Consider the following 19,863-nt stretch of genomic DNA (forward strand, 5'->3'; position numbering starts at 1 on the left):
TAACTCCTCTCTTTTCGCCGCCTGCAGTGCTCACCTTTAAGTGGGATGCCACACCCACGGGGCGTTGCTCTCAATTCCCAGCCAGGCGGCACCACAGGTGGAAATTATAACATACAATGTATAACAAGACACATTATTACACAAACAATAAAATCCGGTGTGGCCTCCCCTCGGCATCTGACGGTGCCACACCGTCACACACGGGTTGAGTGCACAAACAGCTGGAGTGAGAACTGCTTAAAGCTGATGCGAGACCCAGCAGGAATGATATCAGGAATCTGAGTTGCCACTGTATCTGTTTATTTCCATCATAGATCCCACATTTTTTGTACCTTGTGGGGGGGTCCTGTTTTGGCCCTCTGGAAACCCATGCCCACTTCTAAACCCAAGTACTCTACTGATGAGGTTCATGTTCACATGTTGGCTACTCTAAATGAGCAGATCTGTGCTTTGAATGTTCCGTGCAAGCTGTGAAATTCTGTACATGTAGTCTGGCAAGAACACAGACATACTTGTATCAGTCTGGAAGCGACTCTAGATGCGAGACCAGCAGTTTAATGTAACGCTTTTAAAATTATAGGGCTAGGCGCTAGTTGCAATTCTCAGAATTCGTCTCAAGGAGCCCAAGGTGGGTAAAGGAAACACAAGACAGCGATGGAAGTAAAATGCAATTGATTGTATTTACAGAACAAAACTACGGAGCCCGTGTCCTGACATTTAGATATAAAAATATATCTTGTTCCCACAGATTAATATCTTGTTCCCACAGGTTATTATGTCGTTCGCACGAAATACTATTCCGTTCCCACAAGATACTATTCCGTTCCCACAAGATACTATTGCGTTCCCTCAAAATACTATTCCGTTCCCTCGAAATGATTAACTCGTGCGAACGCAATAATTATGTCGTTCGAACGCAATAATTAATCCGTTCGAACGCAATAATTATTCACGTCATAAGTCATTCACGCGGATATGCTCTCTGTACGCCGGCAAAACTAAGCCGCTTTCAGCGGTAACTTCCGTGTCTCTGTGACCCATATTCGTTCAAAAAAGGAACATGAAAAACAAAAATGATCACTTTATTACCGTCTCAATGAATATAACAAAAATATCAAAAGATTTATGATAACTAGGCTGCTTTGTCATACGATAGCTCCTGCTAGGCTACTACTAGCTCCGCCGCAGAGCTCTCTGATGTATGCCGGCATTTGGGCAACTGGCTGGTCTGTTGTCAGACAGCTGATATTGTAGTTTAGGGTCGAATAGGAATAATAATATTCAGGACTTGTCTTTTATTAACTTTAGCAGTCAGTATCTTTACATTCGAAGGCTATTAGGCTACATGCTAACTGACTTGCCGATCATTTCCTGTTATTAATTTACGTTATAGATTTACAGCAGATACCTTCATTTTTCTGTCTGTGTGTGTCTCATTACATTGCATTGAAGACACGGAGGATGTTTAGAGAACAGATTTATTTATTTCAAAAAGCACAAAAGCATCCATCGTATTCACGTTCATTCACATGATGATCTGGTACGCCCTCAGTCATCTTGCTGCAAAAGCCGCTTCCTGCCGCTACTTCCGTGTCTCTGTGAGCATTCAATAGGGGTAAAAATAAAAGCAAGAATCTTCGATTCTCTTTGGGGTTGGTCACATAAAACCAAATGGAAGCGTTGAGGTTTCCAATTATGGTTGTGTCAAAAAAGGTTTCAGGCATCCTGGTGTGGCCACAAGCAACAGCTGAGAGCAGCAAGCAGGAAGTGCACCCGCTGACCCGGAGCTTATCCATATCCACATTGGCCCTTTCACAATAAGGGCAGCCCCCCACCCCACACACAGCCGCGCGGTGACAATATATTAGGTTAGTATCTTTAAAAAGTTAAGTAAGTATACCTAAAATTGTATCTTACAATAAAAAAAGAATAACAGCAACATAAATCCACTTTTAACAAATATTAACTTTATTTTGCCACACAGAAACCCTGTTATAGTCTATAACAAAAAAGTAGCTTAAAGTGCCTGAAATATAAACATCTGTGATTCCTTATTTAAACTAGAAACGTTGTTGACCAACTGAACCATTTGATGCTGAGAAAAATAATTCAGTCAATCAAAAATATTAAATGTAAATTGATCTAAAACATTAACACAGCAGCTCCAATATATTTAACGTTTTTAGTCTGAAGAAATAGGTAAAAAACATTTTGCTGATTTTTTTCTTCTAAATGGATTATTTATTTCTGATCTCATAAAGTGCAGCTGTTTTCCTGCATTACCTGCTGTCTTTATGTCAAATTCTGACACCAACTAAACGACAGACAGACAAACATACATGAATGAAAAATAAAGACACGTCATCAAAATGTCTACAATAGTTAATAAAGAATGACATTAGCATGAGCTGAGACATTTAAAGGCACGCGGTGATCCTGGTGTTGCACAATCCAGGCAGCGCTTGCAGCTCTCCGCGTGCTCGTTCCACCTGAAAACTAGATGCTCCATCTCTAGGGGCCACACCCCCTTTAAAAATACATATGTGAAATTTAAATAAATGACCTCTGTGGACTGGCTTTCTAGTGACAATAGGTGACCAAAACAGCTGTAAAAAGTCGAACCTAGAAAACAGAAAAGGATTGAGGAGGTGCTTTGATGCCACAAAGACTATTGCGGAATGCGGAAGGGACACTGGAGCCATGTCTATATGTCAACAGAACACACACTTTTTGAACACCATTTCTACCAGGACAGTAATGAATGTTTTCAGCAAAAAAGCCCCCAGGCCTGAATGAGGTCCTGAACAAGCTCAAGGAGGCAGGAAACTACAAAGGCTGGAGCAGGAGAGTGGATAAAATTGATAAAACATGTAGAAATCTGCCTGAAATATAAAACTTTTGTTAACATTTTAGATTGTTTACAGAAAAACTATATTAAAAGCTCAAAGAAGAGAAAAAAAAAGGGGAAAACTGAGGTGTCCATCCTTCTAAAATAAATTCCATGTAAACATTTCATTAAGGTGGTGTCAAACTAGTCCTGGACTGCCATAGTTCTTTTAGTTTTTGTTCTTAATGAACTCAGTCAGGCTTAGTTTTCCAATATTAAGGTTGGAATAGTCAGAAAAAAATGAGCCAACTGATCTTAAACTAAAGAAATCGTTGCATTTTTCAAAATGGTAAATTTAGATGTAATCAAGGACTTGATGTATGTTTATAGAAGCTGCAAGTAAACATTTAAATGTGAACATCACAGGTCCCAGATCAGCTCCTAACTTTGAGACAGTGTATGATTTTAATAACATGGCATCAGCATGGTACCAGACTGCCTTAAGCTAAACGGTTTATCAACTATGTGATATGTGACATGAATAAAGCGGAAAAGTACAAGCTGGAATGTAGCTGTCTGATAACACAGATGGTGCTATATCTCAATGCACAGGAGAGGGAATTGTATTTGGCTCATTAAATCAGTTCTCCTGTTGTTTATTACAAGAATGGATATCCAATGAATCAGCATTGTTAATTTATAGTTAGGCTAAAACATGAGGAGGAAGGATATGAGTTTGAGACAATCAATTCCTACTGCAGTGAAATTGAAGATAGTTTTCATTAAACATTTGTATTTTTTATTCATGAACAGGAATTTTAGTCTTGTTTGCTGCTATATAGACAACTTTGCATTATTTGAGATGCCAGAGGCAGAATTACAGTTAGGCCACATGACTAAGTTGGTTTCCATCCCTGCTCATCACCAAAGAAAGACCTGTTATATTTTCCTATTTATTACAATTTGTTTAAAAAACAGCTGTCAAAAATAGTTGTCTGGGCAAATCATTCCCTGACAAATGGCATGAATCATGTGAAATGTAACATCCTGTAATCACTTTGAAGTAATGAAAGTCAGCCAAGAAAAGAGAATGTTTGTGTGAAATGTGGAGGAAATAACTCTCTGCAGATTTCTGTATCCACAAACAAGGCTTGAGTTTTACGATGAATTAACACTTCGGCTTGTAACTGCCTCAGACAAGGTTAAGCACCTATTAATATTTTTAGGACTTTTGGTTGGTCCCAACGAGACAGAATGAGGTTTCTCGACTCCTGGTCAAGTGTAAGCCTTAGTCACATGCTGCACCTGTACGGTGGGGTTGACCCGTGCAGTTGCTGCAGGTTTTTGGGTTGTCCGGGCCTGAAGAAAGTCCTAGACAAAAACAATTGTATCTTAAGGTGAGCGCAGGTGTATTCTATCTCAAGGAACGTCATGAAAATGGAACGCACGTGAAATGTGTATTGTGAAGTATTCGGAAGTAGCACAAACTCATGAAATAGGCTTGATGGTGTGATGCGGTGCCCTTACACCACACTCTAAAGATATGTTCACACTGGCCTCAGCAACCCGTGTTCAAACGAATGCTTCCAATGAAAAGTCTATGTAAACACTTGTATTTGTATTCATTCATCACTAATTAAGTTTTTTCAACCGATTTTGTGCGTGGCCAATTGAATGCGCATTTAAAGTTAAACCAGTTGAATTTTGACCAATCAGGAACTTGGATTTGGTAGTGATGTATGGCTGACATCACTTTAATTCATGGAATTGCCAACCATTTGAAAATTGATCATAGAGGGGAAATTACGGTTTATGCCCTTCCGGAATTATATGACACCAAGTATTTCATTTATCGGAATAAACCCGTGAAAGAAGAAGTCTGGAGCAAGATTCACCAGATTTGCACTAAGCCTCTTTCAACTGTAGGTACATGCACTAGTATTGGGTAGTGACAGTCCAGTGGGAACACCGTAACGTGTTCATGAATGTGCATCACATTCTTGATGTGAACATAACGTGACAGTAGCAAGGTGCACATATTGGCTCTTTACTGACCGCATGTAAATGCTATATGCAGGGGGGGGGGTAAGATGCCCACACAAATATGCTCAGCACAGAATTAGGGAGAATAAAAAAAATGAACAATCCATACAACACACGTGCTTGTCACTTGTTTCACCCTTGCTTCAATTCAATTTAATTTATAGCCCAACATTACAACATAGTTGTCTCAATGGCCTTGCTTTTTGTATAAGTTCACAATGACCTGTCACCCCAGCGTGCCCATAGAAAACATGTGCATGAACATTTTTGCTCTACAGACTCATCGAGAGGTTTGCAACCTTGATTTTTTGTGCAGACCACCTGCGTACCCCGTACAGGTTGGCCTCATTCTTGCCTGCAGTCAGCCCGTATGTACTTTTTAAGGGCAGTTCTAAGACTTTAGGGCCAAGGTGTGAATGGAAATCTGGTTAGGGTTGGAGTTGGGCATCACCTTACGAAAGCTAGGCTTTGCAAACCCCCAAGAAGTCACCATATTTAAATAGATTGATTTGGAGGTGGTCTGCTTTGCTGTGGGTTTCTGTCTTTGTATTTAAAGGAAACACACATCTACAAAGCTTTCACACTTACTGAACAGTTTGAGCCAACAACAAGGTTAAATACGAATGATGTATGCATGAAATCGAACACGGCACGGACAAAATGTTTTACATCCTTTTCCTGTTTAGCTTCTTTCCTCCAGAGCAATAGTTCATGCACTGTTGTCTACTTTGGGATGACTGGAAGGTGATTTGATTGTGCAAGAGTCGAAAGTAAAATGGCATCCAGCATTAAAAAAAAGTCATAACATAGTGAAATGCATGCATGCATAAGTTACACACACCCTGGAGCTCATTTGTGACAATGAGGGACATGTTTTGCTCTGTTCGTGTGTTCTTTGATTTAGCAATTCACTAAGCAGGTTAAAGATTGTTCCTGGGAGATTTGCAGGATTGTAGATCAGACAGAAAAGGGCACTTCTGAAGTAAAAGTAAAAAAGCAAGAAAGGACTGTTTTTCTTTTGATCTAATGTAGAGCTGTGTTAAATCCATTATTTGCACTTGTGGTTGGAGGTCATAACCTGTTTTAAAATAATCTAATTTTACACAGTGAAGAATTTATTGATCCCCCTTTTCTCTCATTGACCTCCTTTACTTGTGATTTTCTGTCTTTTGTTCAACTCAGACATGAAAAGCGGCAAAATGAGTCTAAAAGGTGTCATATTTCTCTAACGGTTTTATTTTTCTGTTTTACTCTTTCTTTAGACAAACTGATGTTTATTTAAACTGAGACTAAAAAGACCTTGGCTGGGACTCTTCTGATGAGGGCTTGCAGTGACACTGAAGGGACGGTGGGACCGGTCGTTAGATGTGTGGTTGATCCACTTCGATTTTTACTGGAATATTTGCTGTGCTCCTGTGAATTCCACCACTCTCAGTGAACTTTGATGCATTCATTTTTTTTTCAAGGCGTACAATTTGTGACTTTGACTCATTGGATTTATTTGAAAAGTGTTCTCAGTGGTCTTTTAATTATGATTAGCCCTTTTTTTTTTGCCAAAATCAAAAAGGCTGTGTCGTTTTCTAGGACATAGTTTCTGCAGAGCAGCAGTAGTTCATTAGAAATTCCTAACATTAATGATGCAACAACAATAGCGAGCAATTGGAGCAATCCAGTCGTACAGTTTTGAGTAAGATGCAGCTCAGACCACGAAAACAAAGACCAACATTTAGTTGTCAGTAAATACATTGGAAGGGAGCAGAGCAGGGAGCTTGTGGCCCGCAAAGACACGGTGGTTGGAACCAAAAATCTCCAATTTGGACTGATCAGACCAAAGCCCAGATTTCCACTGGTCTAATGTCCATTCCTTATGTTCTTTAGCCCAAACAAGTCTCTTCTGCTTGTTGCCTTTCTTTAGCAGTGGTTTCCTAGCAGATATTCTACCATGAAGGCCTGATTCACACAGTCTCCTTTTGACAGTTGTTGTTGAAATGTGTCTGCTGCTAGAACTCTGTGTGCCATTGACCTGCTCTCTAATCTGAGCTGCTGTTAACCTGCCATTTCTGAGGCTGGTGACTCGGATGAACTTATCCTCCGCAGCAGAGTTGACTCTTGGTCTTCCTTTCCTGGGGCGATCCGCATGTGAGCAAGTTTCTTTGTAGCGCTTGATGGTTTTTGTGACTGCACTTGGGGACACTTTCAAAGTTTTCCCATTTTTTCTGACTGACTGACCTTCATTTCTTAAATTAATGATGGCCACTCGTTTTTCTGTATTTAGCTGATTTTTTCTTGCCATAATACAAATTCCAACAGTGGGACTATCAGCTGTGTATCCACTTGATGTCTGCACAACACGACTGATGGTCCCAACCCCATTTATAAGGCAATAAGTCACACTTATTCACACTTATTTTAATGTATATAATTCCACATGTGTTGATTTGTAGTTTTGATCCCTTCAGTGTGAATCTACAATTTTCATTGTCATGAAAATAAAGAAAACTCTTTGAATGAGAAAGTGTGTCCAAACCTTTGGTCTGTACTGTATATAGATATAGTTTACTCTAAAAGGCTTAAGGAAAGCATGATATAGGCCCTTTAAGAGCTAATTTGTGTTGATGTTGGCTGTTCTGGTTCAAATCTGCAAGCTTTGTTTTTATTCCCATCTCATCTAGTTGTAAAAATCACAGTATCTCTAGAAAGACTGTTCGTATGCTCTGCAGGGAAAAAGGATTAGTGTCCACATGGCTATCTCAGGTAAAGGGTCAAAACACACACATGCAAACAGAGAAATCCATGGCCAGTTTGACAGAACCACCAGTGCAGATCTCAGAGAAACAGCGAAGATCGTCTTTCCTTCTCTGTTCTTGCACAGCAGTGGCTCATGCCATATCGCTCTGAAGTGAGTAAATATATGCAACTATTTAACCTTTGGATGTTCACAGGCTTGCATATGAGAGATTACTGCTTTGGCCTCACTCTGTGCCGTCTCCACCTCATGTGTGAGATCCACACTCCTCAAAGGAATAATAATAACACATGATGCAACAGTTTGTGTGGGTGGGATTCTGAGCAGAAACCATTGATTACCTCGGAGGCTAGTGCCACATTTGCACATCAAAGATATCCGAGGAAAGGAGAAATGAATCATCTGACAGCTGCTTCTAAATGTACGAACAGCAGATTGAGACAACCAAAGTCTTGACATGAGGAAAGCAGCCATGCGACCCAAAGGTTTGAAATGTTGGACCAAACGAGGAAATGTAGGAGGGTAGAGAGAATGGTAAAGGAGTTCCCTCTTGTAACTGCTGAAGGGCCCTTGAGTCACATATTTTACTGCCAAGTGCTCTGCTTCAGCTGTTAAACAGCTACAAAAACGCTCAGCCATCTGTGCCTGGCTATGCAGATTAAACACACAGATTAACTAATAGATGCATATAATATTGTTCAGTGGAGACGAGGCTGAGGCTGTTATTTGATTTGAAATGACGGAACGTTTCACTGTAGCTCCTGGAACACTGGTGTGGAAACATCAGATGATCGTGCGCCTCATTCAGACATCAAGACTTCCGTTCCATCAAAAACATCAAAGAACATTATGAAAAGCTTTTTAACATTCAGTGCAAATGTGGGCAAAATGTTACCGCTTGTCTTTCTTTCTCTTCTCAAAGCTGTTATACTTCTTACCTGAAGAGAATCGTTTGAAATTAGATCAAAGGTGAAGTTAATGCACCATCCAGCATTTCTTCTTCTATCCCGTTTAATGGCCATCCTTTGTTTTATTTGTCCCCTCTTATATTTAATCTGATTCATTTATTTATTTATTTTTCTGTAGAAAGGTTTTTTATGTGGTCAGTCTTTACGATAATCTAGATTATCATCAGCAGATATTTTACTGACGATAACAACCAGTCTTGGTCATGACCTGCATTAACCTCTTCTAAGTTTTGGACGTTTCCAAGTGGTGAGAAAACTCAGGTGTCACATTAAATTTTTATAAGGTAAATTCACAAAACTGATCTTTCGCTATAAGAACTGTCATGGTCTGCCATGCTACAGCTTGCAATTCAGTCTACATGCCAAAAATTGCAATTTTGTCTTTTCAATTGAGATGTAGTTTAAATCAATACAATGAGGACTTTGCGAATTCAGGGCTGCTCTCCCTAAAGCCTCAGGCTGAATCCGAATTGCTCCCTTACCCCTCTGTTTTCTCCCTACTGCTCCAATTGTAGGGGCACTTGGAGCTGTAGTGGCGTCCGTAAGATTTTCTTTTTTAATGGGGAGCCGTAGTGACTTAAGGCCACCTATTCCTCCGCCAGTAGGGTGATCCGCGTTGCGCTTGTGGGTGGAGAAGAAACACATTTTTTCACATGGGTGTGCTTTGAAGCACAATTTTGCGTTTAAAAGTACATATTTTAATCATTAATTTAAATGACATTTAAATTAGGTTTTGTTTTTGTATGAGTCTTTAAAGTTATAAAACTGGTGCTTTGTATTTCCCGAGCACTGGCAGCTACAGGCTAATGTAGATTTGAAGACACTATGCAGGGATAGAACCATTGAGTTAGGGAAGCAATTTGGATTCAGTATTGGTCACCTGCACCTGTACACCCATACAGGTGCTGTGCATTTTGGGTTGTCCGGTCCCATTTAGGGTCGTAAGAGGAGCGGCTGCATCATAAGGGAAGCGCAGGTGTGTCTTGTGGTTCCCTGTGCGGCCACCTCATGGTAAGAGTATCGTCAAGTATTTGTGAGAATAATGTTAAATCCGCCGCACTTACGATATACGGGTGATGCTGCTTACGCCACATTCTAGCCATTGGTAAGATGCGAGTTCTGGCCTCTTCCTGACTGCATGCAAATGCCACATGAATGACATGTGCAGGTGATACATGTGTGCAAAGTATCTCAGTAGGATGCATTTGTAGGAAACTCTGATTATCTAATTTTCTCATTTCTAACAGTCAGGCTACACGTAACCAACGAACAAAGAGCATGCACTTATACACCTTGGGGGTTGAAGAAATGAAAAGTTTGTACAATACCCCTGCGTCTCACCTACTTCCCTTACCCTGGCTGTTGCTTGCAGCTTGCCTGTAGAAAAAAAGTACACACAGGTTTTTGTCTAAAATGAAAGAAAAAAAAAACATTTCTTGTTTTGTCTTTTTACCTAAATTAATAGTAACCACCCTGTTTGTTTCTTATTTTTCTACTATTTTTTTTTACTAAACTGAAATTTATCAGAAAACTGCACTGCATAATAACATTTGCCTTTAAATGTCTACAAATGCACAGAACTGTGTACATGGGAATTTTTCTGTTGCTACAGAAGGCTAACAGCTTTATTTAGAATATTATCCAAACTATAGCGTGTACTTTAATGTGTCCGTTGCAGAGGGGATGTCAGTTTTTTCAGTTATCTTTTCAGAAATGCCTCCAGACTCGACACAGAACAAGATTTCTTTGTGAACTTTTTTGCGCTTTTCTCAGTTACTGACTTTGATGCGTCTGCCTCAACAGATGGCTTGACAGCAGCATCAGAAAATGTCATGTATTTTCTGGTTGATACCATCTGTCTTTTTCTTTCTTTTTCTACTGTCCTCCACCTTTCTTTTTATCCACATAGTGTAAAAACTGGACCGGTTGGGCATGTGTTGTTGGTGTTCCTGACTTTGTTGCTGTGTCTTCATCAGTGTTTCACACTCCAGACTTTCTATGTTCCACATGATGATCAAGAGAAAGAATGTCTTTTAGCCTCTTCCTACTCTTTATTTCCTTTTCTTCCTGCTCTGTGTCTAACTTTGAAAGGGTTTGAGTTTTCTCTACAAATGCATACAAATGAATGTTTGAGCTGCTTCCTTTCAAATAATGTCATTTTTTACTCAAGAAAACCAGATCTTTATAAATGCCAGAACTCTGATGGCTTACTCAATTACCGTAGTTCTAAATTGAGCCAAAGCTACTTTTCTCTGTACAATAATGATAAAACTTACCAGTTGGAGTTAATCGAGACAAGACTTTTCTGCGTAAGAAGCCACTTAATGGTCGTTGGGCTGAACTGTCTCCAGTGCTTCTTTAAAACCTTGCCTCAGGTAGGGAGTCAGGTGAATGCCTCATTTCATCCTAAATATTATTATGTTTGCAGAAACTGTAAAAATCTCAAGATCTTAATGTTAAACCTTCAATGCTCCAGCTAACTTGGAAAATATTGATCTCATTCCTATTTTTGGGAAATGTTTCCCAGTGTCACACCTGTTCAATTTCCTTTAAGAAGTTTGATTAATATTATCTGTTTGTAACCAAAGAATTATTTTCCCCCCCTGAACTTTGTGTTTATTAAAGACCCACTCCGATCATATTTTGGTCTATTTTAAAAGTGTTCTCAGTGTTTTTTTTCCCCAGCCAAAATCAAGAAATCTGTGTGGTTTTCTAGGACATAATTTCTGTAGAGTGGCAGAAGTTTATTAGAAATGATCCCCTTAAGTTGTGTCACAAATACAATCCTTTTCAAACTGTACCTTTTCATCTGCTCGTGTTTTTGTTACGGCGGTGGGTTAAGGAAAGCACCCAGGCGCAGAGAAGAGGAGGCAGGAGGTTGCAGGGGAACGGGGGCTTTAATAAACAAAAGTACAAAACCAAAAACCACTGCTTAAGCAGGCTAGAATACTCAAAACTCTGAAAACACACTAAACTCGAAACCAGGGAACAACACAATATGGATCAGCACAGGAGGAAGGGAAAGACAGGACTTAAATACAAGCAAGACAACGAGAGACGGGTGGAAACAATCAGGACAGAGGAGAACCAAGGTAAAACTCACAACCAAGGTCTAACACAGGAACCTTTCAAAATAAAACAGGAAATTAACTCAAAACATCACAGAAAATCAAAGAACCAAACATAAAGAACTGAAACCGTTACAGTTTTACATTGACTTGAATGAAAACATATTCAGAAATGCATTTGAATAATGTTCTCCATCATCACAAAAAAATGCCATAAGAACATGTTACAAACAATTTTTATCGGCGTTGATCTTTCAGTTTCCAGTGCAGTGTCTTCTTTACATTGCTATTGGAATAATCATTTGCTGCTTTTCTTGGTTTCTGTTCTTTAATGCACGATGAGTTTCATTTGTTGTGAAAATACTTTTGCATAAAGCTGAGGTCAGCAGCACCTAACATCTGAGATTTACTCCTGAACACTCGCACGTAAAAACAAAAAACTGTTAACACTTTCTTTTACAGTACAATAAGTACAGTGTACACTGTACGAGAAGGTAATACGTGAATATATCCAGCATTTAGTACTGAAAGTACCATGTCCTTGAGTGGAAATAGGCGTGACTGTCTTTTACAATCAAGTTTCATTTTACTTAAGGGGTAGTTTCTGTGGTAAATTCATGGTAAATACCATGAAACATACAAGTTCAGACTTAAATTCAAGGTACTTTGTTTGTACTTATCTTGTTCTAACGTGTGGTAAGTACTACAAAAGATACCTTGGCACAACATGTAAATACCCAGTAAGTATATTATAAATACCCAGTGTGTACCACATAAGTTTGAACCAAATAGTACCACATAAATACACAAGTACTGAATAGACACAAAAACGTGCCATGTAAGTACCCAGTAAATTCCATTAAATGTACCATGTATATACCCTGTAAGTAGCCAGTAGTTACACAATAAGTACCATGTAAATACCACTTAAGTACACTGTAAGTACTGTAGTGTAAAATAAAGCATTACCCAGAGACTTTCCCAAAATAGAGAAAATGTTAAAACAGTAAAAAAACAATTTATGGACTTTTTTATGTTAAAACATCAACCGTTCTTTTTGTTTTTGTTTTTTATCTCTGGTTCCAAGTCCACAGTATTGTCATGTGATACTTTTAAAATTTCCAGCTCTGACTTTGATATTTGATATTTTCAGCACATTTTATTTTTACCACACACCGTGTCCCCCCCCCCACCATTTTTAGTAAAAAGCACAAAATTGATGCATCAAAAAATTGGAACACACTAAGAACTGGCTTCAAGCTACAACAGGCCTGGCTGCTAACATACCCACACAAGAAACATATCTGCATTTTCATAATTTCAGTGGCAATTTGATGTGTGAGTCATCGATAACCTCCTTCTGTCTATAAGGAACAAAGGAATGCACTTTGCAGCATAGCAGACTCCCGTTAATGAGGGTAGCTAAGATTGGAACAGTTATAAGGATTTCAAATCTTTATAATGATTATAATCAAAAACAAACTGAAGGGGGGACTTTGAAGAGACGACTTACAGTGGGGCGGATTTGTCAATTACCAATTCTGCAAGTTGTTCTACTTACAAAAATTAGAAATGTCTGTAATGTTCATCATAGGTTTCTCATCTGTAAGAGACAGAATGTTTAAAAAAAACTCCAGGTAAACACAGTTTATGATTTTATAAAATTATTTTTGTATATCTGAGCAGAAAAGAAGCACATTAACAAAAGCTCAAATCAATACTTTGTATTTTAATCCTGGTTGGTAATGATAGAGGTTATATGTTTCTTGTAGGTCCAGTGTACCTGCTTTTTTGGTCCATTCTTCCATGCAGATCTTCTCAAGAGCTGTCATAGTTTGGGGTTATTGCTGGGCAACATGGACTTTCACTTCACCTTCCACAGATTCTTGATTAGATCTCGATAGACCACTTCAGTACTTTGAAATATTTTTTACGTAGCCTTTTACGTAGCCTCAGGTAAGTGTTTGGAAGAAGTTTCATGCTGGAAGATCACCAGCCACGTTTCATCTTCACTCTCTCACTGATGACAGGAGGAATCTCCTCCTACATGGGCCCATTCATCTTTTCTTCAACACAAATCTGTTGGCCTGTCCCGTTTGAAGAAAAGAAGCCCCAAAGCATGATGTTTCCACCCCCATGCTTCACAGTTGGTATGGTGTTCTTGAAATATATCTCAGCATTCTTCTTCCTCCAAAGATTAACGTTTACACCAACGAGTTCCATTTTGGTCTCATGGAGTTAAAATTATTCACTACAAAAACTCACTCCCCCTCCTTTAAAAAAAAAATCATCTTTTTAATTACATTTTTTAAACCAAAAATCTGTTTGCTTTCCATGTCTAATTTAGAAAAGACAGTTGAGAAGCTGTTGGAAGTTACAACGATTTTTTTTTTTGCCTCCTGTTCTGTGAAAAGCTTCAGTATAATTGTAAACTGGAAGCATGACTGCACAAGCAAATTAACAGTAATTGCAGGAAAAGGATGTGCTAATAGTTACTATTCTTACTTCAGAGTTTTTAAGAAGAAAACATTTTGAAAAAATTTAGGATGATTTAAAAGAATCAGAAAATACAAATGTGCAGAAGTAATTTTTTTTTTTTTTTAATTTGTTTAGATGTAATTTCTTTCCCAGGTGTGAATCTAAATTTGACACATTTACAATTCTGCTTGTCTGATAACTGAAGTAATTTGATTTGTAGATTTTTAAAGCTCTGTCTTACTTGAAATATTCAAATAATGTGTATGATTTTTTTATTCAGTTAAAAGACACTATGTGACAGTTAATGAAACAAATATTAGTAATATACAGACTTTATCCCTTCTTCTATCAAGTTTTGTCAGTTTTGTATGGAGCTTGAACTCAATCATAGAACCTACCACAGACTGCTGACCTAACGTTTATGACTTCTGTCATTTCAGATTTCACTTTCAGATTTTTTTATTTTTTTTAAAGAAGTGAGCTTTGTACGACAGAGTTTTAGGGCCACCAAAAAAAAAAAAAAGAAGTAAAATTAAGACATTTTATCTCGTAAATTTACGAGTCATAGATTAACAAGGAGAAAACACCGAAGTTGTCCGTTTATCGGAGCATCGCTTGAAGATGAAAGATGTGGAGCCTTTTGTGAAGCTTTATTTCCGGATTATTATAGGTTTAAAACAAAGAGATTCTGAACCTTTGGCGACTGACTCAAAATCAGATGATTGTCAGTAGAGGCGGCTTTCCGGGGTTCAGTGTCAGTAAAGCGGAGTTTCATATGTAAAATAAGGAGCTCAGAGACATGTTTGGGTGCAGAGGATTGCTGCAGCTTTTATTCTCCTTTTCATTCACAAACCCTGAAGTTCATCTGTCACCTTACGTCATGAACCTGTCATCAGATCCGAACACCAATGCGGAAGTAAACGTCCCGTTATATCATAAAGCAACAAAGATGAATGAAAATAGTCTATTATATTAGCATTAGAACGTTGAAAATGCCAAAAAAGTGATCCTCCTCCTCAGACGGAAGCGTCACACAAACGTAGAGATCTTGTTTTTGGTGGAGGAAGAAAGGATTGAAGTGGAAAGCTGCAGGGACACCGATGGCTTCATCGGGCTGCAGGGATCCTGCAAACCAACAATCAATAAATAAAACTTTAATAAATTGTAAATCAAACAAATGAGCTTCCAGATATTTGGAACGTTATCAATAAACATTCAGCTCACCTGTTTAACTGAGTTTAGTCGGTCTGCTCTGTTCACCTGCTGCTCTGCATGCTCACTTCCACTTAATATCGTAAAGTTAAAAGATTTTTTCTCATAAATTTATGACTTAAAATCTCGTAAATTTACGAGTTTTTTTCTCCTAAATTTACGAGATAAAAACTCGTAATTTTCCTTTTTTTTTGTTTTTTGGTGGCCCTAATACTCCGTTGTAGCTTTGCATTGTAGATGACGTGCCATAAGTGTAAAAGGTACAGCTACTATAATGTGATGGGTTTAAAACATTTTTTTTCAGACTTTCATATGACTTTAATTTAATGAAAAACTCAAGATTCTGGATTTCAAAACCACACTCGTTTGGCTCAAATAAAGGTTTAAAAAATATTCTAACCTTTCCTTCCATCCATCAGTTTTTTTCTTTTAGATTAGACTCTTATTGGCACCAATGTTTGCTATAATCCAGCCATTTAGGGATCCTCTGAACAATAAAGCTGTCTTGAGTCAATCTCTCTTGATAAACAAGCTCTCACTGCTTCATAGCCGGTGGGGAAAAGATTGCTCTGCTCGCGGTCGGTTCCATTGGCAAAGCTGCCTGATGTGCTGGGACATAAAATCCTACTTTGGGAAATGGGCTTAATAAACTCTGTTTGCACAACTCCAGAAACATGGCTGTGCATATGCACATACATGACCACACAGACACCAGATTTCTCTCTGGATTAATTTTTCATTCATGCTGCACTCATTTAGGCAAACATGAAACTCGTCAGTGCAGTAGTGATGAGGCAAAAGGCAGAGATGATCTCAGCGTTTTATGACTTATACAGATAATACAGAGCTAGAACATTTTATATGGGGATGGGGGTCGGAGGGAGCAGAAAACTTTGGAAGGACAGAGTGGAATGAAAAATAAAATGATAAAGATCACATATTTCTAACAGTTTTATTATTATAACTGTTTTTATTTCATTTGCTTTTGTTATTTGTGGAATGCTTAAAGAACCTTGTATTGATGACTTCTCAATTTTTGTCAATTACTATACTAATATTGCCCCCTGTAGCTCCGCCCCTCTGAAAGTATTTTAGTAAACATCATTGAATGATTGACATGTTTTGTTTAAAAAAAACTATAAAAACAAAAAAAATCAGATACACAAGCAAAACGCTGACAAGTTTTACTATTAGACTGAAAATGAAATTTAGGTTTAACCTAAGAAATACTTGTTGGTGTTTATAAATCACTGAAGAAAATCATGTCAAATTAATACAGAGAGGTATATTAGATCTATATTTGTATTAGACTGAAGTATGACCTTCTCATCAGGAGCTTATGGAAGTTTTTTTGCAAGCAGTTTATTTATTTGCTTTAAAAATAAAACTTTTTTAGGACTTAAGGACATGATCTGAGTTGCAATTGGACTCATATTTAAAGTGAAGGTTTTAGTAAAAGAGATGCATAAATTCTAATTAGACGTAAGATTGAACAGGTTCTATTTTAAGATATTTTGTAAATAATTTTTTTGTTTTTTGCAACACCTGCTGCAAAAGTTTGTGCTAAAGCTACTAAAGCAGAGAAATGTGAATTTCACCTTTTCTTTCGTGGGCTAAACATGTTTTATGGTCAGGTAAAGATGGATCCTTCCACCATGGAGGATGTTTTTACTGAAAGTCGTTGGTAGTTGTGCTCAAAAAGGCAGACCTCCTGTAAAAAAAATAATTTAAGATAACAATGTTAAGACTCTAGCAACTCTTGTGTATTTTTAATGTTTCACTTTTTAACATTTATTACCATCCTGGTGCTTGAGCTCTACCAAACTGCCTGTATTGCAGCACACTATTTCCCCCCTGTTGTTGATCAGCTGACTCAGCTGTTTGACTGAACCTACCTCATCCAGGTAATGAGCAACAGAACGTGTAGGAAGAGCTGGAACAAGGATCGGTTGGTAGATCTTGAGGACCAGGATTCAACTCCTTTTCTCCTGCCAATTTTAATTCCTTCCTTCTCATTTTTCCTAGTTTTTCTCATTTCTTTTTTAGTTTTATAGAAAACCCACACCTGGCTTATCCAGGTAGCATAACCAAACAACAATAATGAAAATAATCTCAGATAAAAATGAGAAGTTCTTACGTTCTATCAGTTTGCGCAGCTTCTGGAATGGAGAAACAGATGGTTTTACCTCGTTTTTGTGCTCAAAAATGGGTAAGTTTATGAGGCTTGAGTCTGTCTGTGTTAGGCAAAAAAGACAAAAAACAGCCATGATTTTGAAAATGTTGCTTCTGGAATCCACCTTACCAAGGAATGTTGTTTCAACAGGGGGCAGCAATCTGCAGCTAATGTCTGCATCTGCCTGAAATTCAAGATTTTGTTCAATCTTTTTTTAAGCATTTTGCTTTTTAGTGTTCTTCACGCAAACACAGATCCGGTCTTCCTTTCTTTTGTCCACTGTAGCCAGTCAAACATGTTAAATTGCTGCTGTAATGCAGATGATGATAACCTCCACCCTGGTTTACAGGTTGCACATTTTAAGAGTGACATTACAGGGTTTAGTGAGAGAAAACTACGTCTGTGCATGAATCAGCCAAAATTCAGATTCATTCATTTAGATGGAAGTTATCTTTCACTAAAGGGCCTGTAACTCTTGTGCTATCCTAGGCACTTTACCATTGGGAGTTGGGTCATCTAGACCCACTAGACCAGGGGTGTCAAACATACGGCCCGCAGGCCTTATCCGGCCCGCCGGGTGGTTTACTCCGGCCCACACATGCAAGTAAAACTCATAAGAATGATTAAAAAAGGAAGCAATTTTCTAGTCCATTGCTGTGGCGAGTTATGATTTTTTAAAGAAATAACCAAAATGTGCAATTCCGCCACTAGGGGGAGCAAAGGAAAGGAAAAACTGTTGAAACAGCATATCTCTGCACGTGCCAAAAGCGAAACATAACAGCTCTGCGTCTGGGTAGGATGCACCTTGGTTCCCTATGAGCCTTACCGCTGTTATCTTGCTATAAGGATGATCATTAGCGACACCCTAATGAACAAAATGTTGTCAAACGGGAAGTGGAGTGAAGAGCCTTCCAGGAAAAATGGACAGTTTTTTCTTTCTTTCACGAAGCTGAATGCAAAACCCAAATGCTTTGTATGTCATCAACAATCAATATAACATTCAGCACCACTAAGAGACTTACCATAAAGAAAAGTTTCTGGATTGCTTCAGTGTCAGATGGAAAATATTCAGTCTGTATTAATTTGAATAGAACTTTTCTTTAATTAAAATTAATTTTATTTGAGATCCATTGGCCCCAAGTGATTAGGCTACTATGTTGATTGAGGCATTTTTTCCAACTGAGTAAAAAACTAAAACAAAGCTGTTATTTTGCTTTTATGTTACTGGTCCGGCCCACTTGAGATCAGACGGGTTAAATTTGGCCCCCGAACCAAAATTAGTTTGACAACCCTGCACTAGACAGTGCGCTGAACATTTTTTGTTCAATGATTTGTGATCTTCACTGGTGTCCATGGATTACATGAAATCTTTCCACCTTTATCCACCTTTGTCATGGTAGGGAGAACACGTCAATGTAAGGGTGGGGTCATCTAAGACAGCACAAGGGTTAAAGATGCAGAACAGAGTAAATACAACACCTTAAATTTTTTACAACTGACAGAAATGAGAGTTTTTGTCGTGACCCATCTCTCCTCTTAGTGCAGTTCAGCCTCCGTCTGTGTTTGACTCTCATCCTCCTCTGATTTAGCAACTCCGACATTTTCTGTGAGGAGCTGAAGAAGAAAGCGATGCATTGATGAAGATTGAAAAAGAAAAATTGAACTGAGACTTTAAGATGATTAGAATGTTCATAAAAAAGGACCAAGTAAAAAACAGAAAATTATAAATCGAGAAATAAAACAGAGTTAAGATAATTTGTCCTTTTTTTAAACTATTTTTTATTGTTTCTATTTTTTAACAATGCTGCTAAAACTTCAAATCAATGTTTGTCTTACATTTTTACACAGAACTTGAGTAATTTTAAAAGAAATGAAATTTTTACCAGCTTAGAAGCTACTTTTATATTTACTTTTATGGTATTATATATTTTTTTCAAGATAATGTTTTTATTTATTAACTTTATTAACTTTTGTGTGGAGCCAGTCTGTCACATGCAAAATGGATTAGTTTATGTATGAATATGAATTAAGTATTTTTTTGATTCTATTTGCAGCATTGAAGTGAAGATTGAAGCCTGATAACATTTTCTAAGCTTTAAACAGAGCAGAATTGAAGTCAGATCTCTTCTGAATTTTGAATTGATCAACAATTTTTTTTATCTTCAGTTCATGTTTTCCACAAATATTCAATATCAAAATATTAAGTTTTTTACAAATATTATAAATCTCATTTTACATGAACATAAACTTTTGGAAAACAGTTGGTTCTTACTTCCTCCTTTTTAAACAGGTTTTTGGAACAGGTTTTGTTGTTTTTTTGTTCTGTTTCTTATTTTCAAGTCATTTTT

Source organism: Oryzias latipes, chromosome 10 (genome assembly GCF_002234675.1).
Source record: "Oryzias latipes chromosome 10, ASM223467v1".
Classification (NCBI taxonomy): domain Eukaryota; kingdom Metazoa; phylum Chordata; class Actinopteri; order Beloniformes; family Adrianichthyidae; genus Oryzias; species Oryzias latipes.